General features: G+C 37.9%; 1 long non-coding RNA gene across 1 annotated transcript; it reads right to left on the bottom strand.

Moving 5' to 3' along the window:
- Positions 1-1201: 1201 nt before the first annotated feature.
- Positions 1202-3479, bottom strand: LOC123509745. The gene is made up of 2 exons (XR_006676276.1): positions 3401-3479; positions 1202-2078 (listed from the first exon to the last, which is right to left on the bottom strand). It is a non-coding gene; the product is annotated as an uncharacterized LOC123509745 (long non-coding RNA).
- Positions 3480-9638: the final 6159 nt, after the last annotated feature.

The following is a 9638-nucleotide window of genomic DNA, read 5'->3' as shown; positions in this document are numbered from 1 at the left end:
TCATTTTTAGCTTTCTTCGTTAATTTAGTAATTTTATTAGTACTAACTGTGGTAGTAGTAGTAGTAGTAGTAGTAGTAGTAGTAGTAGTAGTAGTAGTAGTAGTAGTAGTAGTAGTAGTAGTACGTAGTAGTATCAATTGTAGTAGTAGAAAATCTTGTTGTAGTAGTGGAGCGCAAGTGGAGAGGTCAGCGCAAGGGGAGAGAGCGAGCGTTAGTGGAGAGAAAGTGCAAGCGGAGGCGCAAGCTGAAAATGAGAATATAAGAGCTGGAGCGAAAGAGCAGACTGTGCGAGGGAAGAACGGACTATGATATTTAACCCCTTGAGTACCATGACGCATTTCCATATTCATTCTGGTTACTATTTGGTGATTTTATACAGCTTCAGAATCTTATGTGGGAGATTAAAATAGTGAAGACTGGTCATTATCTTCTAACTTCCATAGACCTTTCTTAATGTCAATAAAATGGTCTAATCGTATAGAAATCTTAAGTACTGAAGGGGTTAAGTGTTCGCTCTCCAATCTTCCGCTTTTTTTTTTTTTTTTTCATTCTTGGCGGTCGTGCTCTTCCACTCACGATTTGGAAGTCCGTCCAGAGCGGAGGAGTGGAAGAGCGGATATACGAAACCTCTTGCCCACCTCTAATAACGACAAAAGGATCCCAACTTATTTTTAAAGGATCCGTTAGCCCATTCCAGGTGTTCGATGGTCCTGAGCTGCACAGATAAAGGGACAAGAATAACTGGTAATCGTAGAACTATATTTTACGATCTCTTTCTCATTTTTCTTCTTTTTTTTTTTCCATTTCATTTATTCATTCTTAACAGAGAAATTTGCCTGCCTTATTCTCTATAAAGGTGTGTTATATAGAAAACTCTAATTATTACATGTTTTTCTTTACATCCTATCACTTCTTGTGTTTACAGAAAAGACATTTACATTTCTATTTCCCCGTATTCTGAGTATTGTTTCTTCTACCTCTCTGTTCCTTTTTTTTCTTAGAAATTTGAAAATTTTTCCTTCTGTTCAGTTCTCACTATGTTATTCAGCTTTACATCAAGAAAGCGCACTATACATAATGAACTAGTGTAATTCTATAATGAAATGAAAAGACATAGATTTCTTCCCATTCACTCTTCACTCCCCACAGTTCAAGACACTCATAACTTATGCATCAATATAATATACAAATATACCACATATTGCATTTTCATAGTTTTATTTTATATTGGGATTCTTGGACAATTTCGAGTTACATCAAAATATTGAGTTAACAAATAATCAATAATCAAGAACTAAAGTTTAACAAATATGCCAACGAAAAGTAGCAAATATTGAACTTTTTTTTATATTCGTATGTGTTGTAACGAAAAGAGACAGACAGGTGAAGACATACAAATAAAGAGAACAATTAGCCAACAGGTGTGCAATTAAAGAAGTCGGACTTTGGAGAAAACTCACATCTGAGACACGACCCGAAAGATTTGATGAAATAATAATGAGGCAACAGGTGTGAACAACAACATAAACATAAACATGTAAGAGGAAGGAAAAAGAGGAGAGATCGAAGAATATTAGATACGAAATAAAAAAGGTAAAATTTTGAAGAAACACTGATGTGAGCAAGACGTGTAGGAATGCGACACAAAATAACAAACAGGCAAAGAACAGAGAATAAAACGAAACAACAGAAAGGATTGAAAGAACAGGAGAATAAGAAAACTACGTAGCAAGTAAGTATAGAGAACAGAGAGCAGACAAACCCCAAAACGAGGCCACAATGAAAGACAGTAACAGTTAGGCAGGTAAAGGAAGATTCACGACTCCCTCACTGCCTCCCTAGCGGTGGTAACGAGGACCACCAAGATTGAAGTTTGCGTTCCCAGTGGCTGAACCTCCATACCCGCTGCTGTGGGGGCGGGGCTTGTGCACTGGTTTGTATGGTCTGGGCCTGTGCACTGGACGATGTCCGTAGCTGGAGCCCGAGGAGAAGGAGGCGTGGGATGACACGTCAGGAGCCCCAAAGGAAGAGGCGACGAACACGAGGACAAGGACCCCGGCGAAGAAAAATGCGACCTTCTGTTGTTTTGAGGAGGAAGAAAAGGATGTTTGTGTCGGATGCTTTTAGTACCGTTCCATCTCTCTCTCTCTCTCTCTCTCTCTCTCTCTCTCTCTCTCTCTCTCTCTCTCTCTCTCTCTCTCTCTCTCTCTCTCTCTCTCTCTCTCTCTCTCTCTCTCTCTGGTTTCCGTTTTCTGTTAAGCTCTGTGTCATCACCTACACCACTTCATCCCCTCCTCTGCTGTTCCCTCGCTGCCTCCTGAAGCAGAACCAATCTCAGCCTCATCACCGTGCACATTATCTTTACTCTCACTTTTAGCGGAAGCATTTCGTCACCTCCTTCTCTACAAGTACTCGAGTAGCGAAGTCAGAAAACGGGATTCGAGGAATGGATAACTTGAGTGAATCTGCTGAATTTATCTAGATCAACGCTGAAGGTGGTTTTAAGTGGAGAAACAACACAAAAATGATAATGAGACTTTTGCAAATGTTTAAACAAGAAGACTTAAATTATACAGTACGTTCAAACTAATTGATACTTGATCGTATACTAACACGTGATATGTAAAACTTGTACCATTCATATATTCTAAATGATAAATAAATTACATCATTCTTACCTTCATCAAAAGACTGCAGGAATTGTGAAAGTGGTGCCAGTGAATTTTAAGCAGCATTAAATCTTTAGGCCCTGACCAAGTTGTTTGATTAATGTACTACATAAGCTGCATTATTATAGGGAAACTGTCCATAATGGTAAGGAAAGAAGAGATACTACAGTGGTTTGGAAGATAGCTAAAGTGCAAATGAGGGAATAATGAAGTAATTAAAGAGAATTTACCATAAGTATTAAGTATTAAGTATGATAAATAAAGGCTACATTATATAAGACTGAAAAATTAGAAAAATGTATGATATTAACCCCAACAGTTCAGGACGCTTTTGCATTTTTATTCTGGTTACTATTTAGTGATTTTATTTAGCTTCAAAAACTTATGTAGGGGATTAAAATTGTAAAGACTGGCCATTAATCTTCTGACCATAGACTCTTCCTAATATAAGTTAAATTGTCTAATCACATTGAAACTCAAGATAGAAATGCGTCCCAGTGCTGGAGGGGTTTAGCAAGATAGCTATTATGTAAATAAAGAGCATTACAGTATAGACGAGAAAAGTTAATATATAGAGGGGATAAAAACATGATATAAACGAAAGAACCAATGAATCAAAAGCAAAATAATTAAAGCATGGCGGAAGAAAAACAGCAAATCAAACTACTGACTATAATCAATGTCAAACCCGAAACACGTGAATCGAGTTGAGGTGAGGCAGAGCAGCTTACCATGGCTGGCTGAGGTAATAAGCTCAGGTGAGGCTCAGGTGTATAGCTCAGGTGGAAGGTACTGTGGAGTGTGTGCTGCATCATTCAAACATGCCTCCTTAAATACCTCACCGCCCTCCCCACACCCCAAACACGCCCACATGACTACTGTAGGAAAGTTGACAAACACTCCGCCCTCCTCCCCACTCCCCGCCTCTCATCCCCACTCCACCTGTCTAAGCGGTAATCCCTCTGGTCCACCCATTACCTTGCTACATCTTACGTGATTAAAACTTCTATTTACACACACATTTGCCTTCTCTCTCTCTCTCTCTCTCTCTCTCTCTCTCTCTCTCTCTCTCTCTCTCTCTCTCTCTCTCTCTCCTCCTCTCCTCTCTGGCAAGACCACACCTTTTGCCTTTCCACACCTTGCTACCTTTACTTACACAATATTTACTCCAATTCACTCTTCGATATACTCTCTCTCTCTCTCTCTCTCTCTCTCTCTCTCTCTCTCTCTCTCTCTCTCTCTCTCTCTCTCTCTCTCTCTCTGTCCATTTTCTGATTTTATTTTCACATAGGAATTGATAATATAGTGTTTTCTTATTAGAGTTCCTGAAACTTTTACTGATGAAAGTTGTAAAGATTGGGAAGAGGATTTAATGTTGGTATGCTGTGAGTGAAGTTCTATTAAACAGCGACTCCCCAAAGAGAGGTAAGCAATACAAAAGATAAACAATAACGATAACATGACATATAAGGAAGCGTGTAGGAGATTCTAATGATAACCAAGAGTATCTATTGTTAATGTACTGTTATAGGATTACATTAGAGGATTATTTGCAACGTTACACCTACAGGATTTAATTTTAGATTTATTAAGAGTAATAGTGACATTGAAGAAAGCTTGTAGGAAATTATAAAATTGTATTGCTACGCCATCACTGCAATATAACACAATTTACACACCAAAAGTAATATAATGACACTTTCTAACCATCTACATGAAAGGAGATAAAAGGTATATATTTTTAGCATTTTCTAGCCTTCACCGCTATATATCACAATTAACACCAGCAAAAACGATATAAGGACACATTTTAAACATCTACATAAAAAGAGATTTAAAACAAGAACAGATTTTTGCAATTTTCAACCAGTACGATCTTTGGAGGTAGTTGCAGAATAAAAAAAAAAAAAACATCTCAAAGTGATGATTAAGGAAAGATGTGCCAAATCGCAGTGAAGTTGAAGTGGTCATATAAAGATAGTGGCCACCCACGTAAGAGTGAATTACACCAGTGCAGTCTAGTTTCGTATTCACCAAAGGTATTCACAGCCATTCAAGAAAGTGAAGAGGTATAAGGAAAAGATCAATTTAAAGTGGTTATGTGCTTCTACGGTTATTTGTCATTGTTGTATCTATCTCATCACTTCTCATCACTGTTCCATAACATAAAGGGAACTTCAAGGTGATTGGCTCTATTTATCGCACGGTCCCTGCACGGTGTCATCAAATGTCTTGAGGTAAAGGAAGGTCGTGCTGGTAACTGAGACTCTGAAACTTAAGTGAGTGGAAACTAAACTATATAAAAAAGTGACACACTGAGAGAGGATTATTTCTGAGGGAGGTTCTAAAGACGGATCTCAGCAGACTCCTAATTGAGTTCAAAGGTTAGGTGGTGATCCTAAAAGATAATTTCAAGACAATTGTAAGAAGATTCTAAGGTTATATTAAAGAAAGATTTTAAACTGTTTTTAAGGAAGTTTTAAGAAGATTGTAAATTAATTATTTTAGAAAATATATAAATAAAAGGTTAGGTGGTGATCATAAGAGACAATTCTTAGGTGATTCTAAGATTCTATTAAAAGGGATTTTAAGGAAAATTTTGAGAAAATTATAATAGCATTCATAAAAAAAATAAAAAGTGGCTTTGAATGTTTTTTATAAGAGGCTTGTGGGTTTCATAAGTATACGAAACCTTTCTAATAGTATGTTTGTTTCTAATGCGTCTTAGAATGTCACTTACAGTCAGTCCCGTCGCCCCGCCCAGTATTGATCAAGCTGAATAGAAGTAGCAGATGGTCAATGCAGGAGAAAGGGAGAGAGCGTTTGTTTGTGGGTGTGAAGATGACGCTACTGATGGTGATGATGATGGTGATGGTGATGATAATGACCAGGTAACAGAAGACCAGCCTGGTGTTGTTACTCTTATTCAATCTCTCTCTCTCTCTCTCTCTCTCTCTCTCTCTCTCTCTCTCTCTCTCTCTCTCTCTCTCTCTCTCTCTCTCTCTCTCTCTCTCTCAATCTATATATCTATCTATCTCTTAAAGGTCACTCGCTGTAATTGTTCGTAACGAGTGTTTGTTTGTTAGTAGTATATGATGCAAAGAGAAAAGGGAGGCAGGGGAGAGAGGAGGGGAGGGAGGAGGGAGGAGGGAGGAGGGAGGAGTGCAGGGAGGGAGGGAGGGAGGGAAGTGAGGGAAAGGAGGAAGGAACGAGAGGGGAGACAAGACAAGGACGCCAATGACCGTGCAATAAAAATACGTTTGTGGTGGTCATAGTAGTAGTAGTAGTAGTAGTAGTAGTAGTAGTAGTAGTAGTAGTAGTAGTAGTAGTAGTAGTAGTAGTAGAAGTAAGAGTAGTAGTAAAAGTAGTAGTAAGAGTAGTAGTGGTTGTAGTAAAAGTGGTGGTAGTAGTAGTAGTAGTAGTAGTAGTAGTAGTAGTAGTAGTAGTAGTAGTAGTAGTAGTAGTAGTAGTAGTAGTAGTAATAGCAGCAGCAGCAAAGAGAGGAAGAAAGAAGAAAGAAAAACACCTAACAACAACAACAACAACAACAACAACAACAACAACAACAACAACAACAACAACTTCAATTCCATTCAACATAACCATTAGCAGCTACAAAATGTTCTCCACACACACCATCACCTCTTAATTAGTTTGACTCTACACTTAACTCTCCTTTCACTCCTGCCTTCAATAAAAGAGAACGGCTATAGACAAACACAACAAACACATCCACTTGATTTGCAGAGGCTGGACGCATAAAACCCCTAGAAAAATGTCACCGCGTCGTAAAGAACAATTAAAAACACAGGAGGAAAAACAAACTATGGATTCTTTTTGTATTTCTATTTCAATGGAGAGACAAGACGTAGTGGTAAATTGTAATGTAGAGTATATGAACAGTTTTCAAAGGCACAGTTAGTGATTGAAAGACCGATTAGTGTAATATCTTTAGTGTTAAAAAGGTATTCTTCTTTACTGAGGGGAAGTGACGAGTGGTATGCTCTTATTAGTAGCCAAAAGGTGAAGGGAAAGCTTTGTCTGGTGTATTGACAGAAAGCTTTCACTAAAATATTGACACAAGTTATTCTTCATCCCCAGGCAAGCTGCCCAGGCTGCTTCATACGGGTATGATGTACATTTGCGGTGTTTTAAAGCCATTTTCAGCGGGGGACTTACAGTAAAATAATTCTCAAGTAGGAAAGAATAGAGAAAATACATAAACGTTAAATAGAAAACTAAAAAAGAAAAAAAAACACTGTAACACAAGCTAATAGTAAATACTCACACAAAATAATAATAACAATAATAATAATAATAATAATAATAATAATAATAATAATAATAATAATAATAATAATAATAATAATAATAAATCTCAAACAAAAGAGAGAAGAGACAATCAAAACAATGTATAATAAAATCAAGTAAAAATTAATACGAAAAACTCGAAACACACACACACACACACACACACACACACACACACACACACACACACACACACACATTCTCTCTCTCTCTCTCTCTCTCTCTCTCTCACACACACACACACACACACACAGCAAGTAATCAAACACTACTGTTACTTCACACCCTAACTGCTTCTTACATCGCACATTCACGCAGTCTTGTAGCCACTTAGCATATATTTTTTTCTCCCCCCAAGTGTGCGTCTCTGTTATTTTCGCGCAAGCTGACCGCCCCCACTTCGAGGCAACAACTGGTTCATTGCAAAAGACATTAACAGCTTCGACCGCCGCCAGACTGTCTTTACTTTGCTTTTACTGGGACGAGAACGCAGAGAACGAACCGGTTTGGTCCGCATTAAGTAAAGACAAAAAAACACACATGTAACTGATGATGATAATGACGACTTCTTTTTCGTTCTCCTCCTTGTCTTCTTTAATACAATCGTTAACTTACAGAACTATCTCACGGCACAAGTAACAAATAGTATAGACTAGATAAACAATTTTAATCAATCCTTCAATAACTGCACTTGTCTGCTCCGAAAGTTCTTTTTTTTTTATTTCAGCAAGTGTTATTTGATTAAGTAACCACATTTTTCCTTCAACCTTTCCCATCACACTCCATGACAGTTTCTCCATGTTGCATACAGTTCCTTCCTCAACTTTGCTATTTCTCTACCTCCACATACTAGTATTTGCAGATGTATCCTAGGCAGTCACACAGACAGCCTCGTGATGGCAGGTAAGAAGGCTGTTGCTGTCTATGCTTCTTTTGAATTCCTTATAATCTTTTTATCTGTATTCCTCATCCTTACATTCGATCATCTATTCAATCAAGTCTTCATTTCCTCTCCTCTCCTTACTGTTACATGTCTTTTTTTTTATTTCTTTTCTCCTTCTACTATATTTCTCTGTATTCCTCATTCTTACATTCGATCATCTATTCAAGTCTTCATTTCCTCTCCTCTCCTTACTGTTACTATGTCTTGTCTTTTCCTATCTCCTACGCAAGCACCAGTGACAGCGAGTACACAGCGTATGACCTTCACCACACCCACCTCCCTCTAACCTTTACCTTACTCAACACTCCCTTCATTTGCTCAACACTCCCACACTATTCACTCAGGCCGGTCGGTGAAAATTATATGGTTGAGAGAGAGAGAGAGAGAGAGAGAGAGAGAGAGAGAGAGAGAGAGAGAGAGAGAGAGAGAGAGAGAGAGAGAGAGAGAGAGAGAGAGAGAGAGAGAGAGAGAGAGAGAGAGAGTAAAAAAATAGACAAGAAAGGTGAAAAATGGTTGGCGTAAACAAAAAGCAACGACGACGACGAACACGACTACAATGTCAACAACAACAACAACAACAACAACATAAGTAGCAGCAGCAGAAGCAGTAGCAGCAGCACCACCACCACCACCACCACCACCAGCAGCAGCAGGCAACAGAGAAAGTGACACAAGCAATAACTATAAAAAAATGATTGATAAGATAATATAAAAAAAAAAACATTAAAAGAGAAATGTAAATAAGAAAATAATTTCAAATAACGAGAAAGAAGAGAAAGGCAATAAACTTATCTCTGCCCCAACCACCACCACCACCACCACCACCACCACCACCACCACAGCTCTCTCTCTCTCTCTCTCTCTCTCTGAACTGCCCTTCTTCCAACTGTTTCAATATTCTATGCCATGATAAGAACTGTATGGGTTTCAGTACAGTTAAGTCACCCTTCATGTAGCGGAAGAAGAATGGCTCCGCTCCAGTGTAGTTACAGAACAGCAAGATGAGAAAATGTGTCTCTCCTCGGATTTTGAGAGACACTTTACAAACGAAGGAAAAAAAAGCACGGTTGAACTTGTGATGAAATGGTTGAAAGTTACACTTAATAAATTATGTTAGAAGCTCTAAGAAAATTACGGAAAATATATTAGTTAGTTCATTTCACTTTTGATTTAATTCATATATATATATTTTTTTTTTTCTAAAGGAGGGAATAGCAAAGGCAAGACAAATTCACGAAAAGAAAAAATAAAGAGTTTAGTATACTTATCTTTATAAACGAATATATGGATGAGTTCAAAACATTTATAGCACTATATGATAAATTTCAGCTTCAAGCATCTTATGTATTTATTTATTTATTTATTTTCCTCTATTTTTTCTTCTTTTTATTTTATTGTTTACACCAGAAATTTTTTTTTATATGTTCAAGTGTTCCCTATATAATGACTGTTTTCCTTACAGCACTGTACGTTTTCTTCCTTCTCCACCTCTCTCTCTCTCTCTCTCTCTCTCTCTCTCTCTCTCTCTCTCTCTCTCTCTCTCTCTCTCTCTCTCTCTCTCTCTCTCTCTCCGAACAAAATTTCCTCGAGTCATCGTACTTTACTTGCGTAAACAACCTGTTCTGCTTTCTATGCTTATTCTCTCTCTCTCTCTCTCTCTCTCTCTCTCTCTCTCTCTCTCTCTCTCTCTCTCTCTCTCTCTACCTCAGGAATTA

The sequence above is a fragment of the Portunus trituberculatus genome, chromosome 27 (genome assembly GCF_017591435.1).
Source record: "Portunus trituberculatus isolate SZX2019 chromosome 27, ASM1759143v1, whole genome shotgun sequence".
Taxonomy (NCBI): Eukaryota; Metazoa; Arthropoda; class Malacostraca; order Decapoda; family Portunidae; genus Portunus; species Portunus trituberculatus.
This window is presented reverse-complemented; position numbering and strand designations above follow the sequence as displayed.